Here is a 2,005-nt window from a genome sequence, read left to right on the forward strand (position 1 = left end):
TAAGATTCATTTTTGGGGGCCTGTGAGGTGGTGCTAGAGGTAAGGTGTCTGCCTTGCAAGTGCTAGCCAAGGAAGGACCGAGGTTCGATCCCCTGGCATTTCATATGGTCTCCCAAAGCCAGGGGCAATTTCTGATTGCTTAGCCAGGATTAACCTCTGAGAATCAAACAGGTGTGGCCCAAAAAACCAAAAAAAAATTTAAGATTCATTTTTGTAGGCTGAAGAGTTAGTATAGAGTCAGGAATAATCTCTGAAACTACTAGGTGTGGGACAAAAAAGAGAAAGAAAAACTCACTTTTGACATAAAAATATTTGCATAAATTTGAGAGCCCTGAAAGGAGACAACTGTGAAAAATAAAAATAAATATTAAACATTGACTGTTCAGGGGCTGGAGAGATAGTACAGAGAATACACACTATCTTGTATAAGGTGAACCCAGGTTTAATTCCTGGCACTCCATATGGTCTCCTGAGTCCTACTAGTGGTACTTGGAGCAGAGCTGAAAATAGGTCATGAGTACAGCAATCCTCCCTCCTAAAACATGTTATATTTACCTTGCTTCTTATTTGAGAGTGGAATATCAAAATATGGCAGAATATATCTGAACATATTTTATTGAAAGTTATTGATAAGTGTTAGTGGCATAAAATAATGCCATTAAATTATATTAATATTGATAATTAGATTATTTGTTTTGGAGATATACCCAGTGGCACTCAGAAGTTACTCTTGGCTCTGTGCTCTGGTATCACTTCAGTTGGGGGTCAAGGGATCATACATGGTATCAGAAATCAACCTAGGCCATGTGCAAAGGTAACTACAAGTACCTCAAATAATTTGAATAACTACTGAATTATAATTGATTGCAAATGCATCAATAGTATCTCAATGTGATAGTTATAAAATTATGGGTTTTCTTCAGCAAGTAAAATCTGTTTACTTGGAAAACTAATGAAGAGATAAAAATATCAATTTTATAATTGACTTGTGTTAAGTAAACTATAAAATCTATTGTATGATTAAAATAGATGTAGAGGACTGGAGAGATAGCATGGAGGTAAGGCATTTGCCTTGCATGCAGAAGCTCAGTGGTTCGAATCCCAGCATCCCATATGGTCCCCCAAGCCTGCCAGGAGCAATTTCTGAGCGTAGAGCCAGGAATAACCCCTGAGAGCTGCTGGGTGTGACCCAAAGACCAAAAACCAAAAAAAAAAAAAAAAAAAAAAAAAAAAAAAGCTGTAGATTTAATTATGAGTTTAAATGAGAGCTTCTTTTGAGGTGTATAATGTTCTAATTTGCTAATGTAGCTTCATATAAAGAGAGAGAGAATGCTTACATATCTATCATAAAGATATACTCACTATGAGTTAGTAGTTTTATGTAATTTTCAGAATGGCTTTGTTCATCAAAAGAAACAGATATGGACAATTTATTTTTTTCTACATGTCAAGTAAATTAGTGATAGATTTTGTTGAGAATATGCTTTTGAGAGAGAATATGATGGAAATTGTACTTACACATTTCAGGAAAGCATTGTCATCAATTAGTAAAACTTGTTTTGGCACATCATGGAGAAGAGGCAAATTAATGTACCACTTTTCTTCAATGGAGACTGAGGAGAAAAAAATTTTTACTCTATAAAGAATATATAGCATTTACAACCTTTATTTTTTGTGTTATATTTTCCCTTAAAAGCATTTGAATTTGGGCCCGGAGAGATAGCACAGCGGTGTTTGCCTTGCAAGCAGCCAATCCAGGACCAAAGGTGGTTGGTTCGAATCCCGGTGTCCCATATGGTCCCTCGTGCCTGCCAGAAGCTATTTCTGAGCAGACAGCCAGGAGTAACCCCTGAGCAACGTTGGGTATGGCCCAAAAACCAAAAAAAAAAAAGTATTTGAATTTGTGCTCATTTTGGCAGTACATATACTAAAATTGGAATGATCAGAGATTACCATGGCCCCTGCGCAAGGATGACATGCAAATCGTGAAGCATTACATATAAAA

The 2,005-nt window shown here is 36.4% G+C and overlaps 1 non-coding gene across 1 annotated transcript; it reads left to right on the forward strand.

Annotated features, from left to right (window-relative positions):
• Nucleotides 1-1,903: 1,903 nt before the first annotated feature.
• Nucleotides 1,904-2,005, forward strand: LOC126033193 (U6 spliceosomal RNA). The gene has a single exon (XR_007504330.1). It is a non-coding gene; the product is annotated as a U6 spliceosomal RNA (small nuclear RNA).

Source organism: Suncus etruscus, chromosome 16 (assembly GCF_024139225.1).
Source record: "Suncus etruscus isolate mSunEtr1 chromosome 16, mSunEtr1.pri.cur, whole genome shotgun sequence".
NCBI classification, from domain to species: Eukaryota; Metazoa; Chordata; class Mammalia; order Eulipotyphla; family Soricidae; genus Suncus; species Suncus etruscus.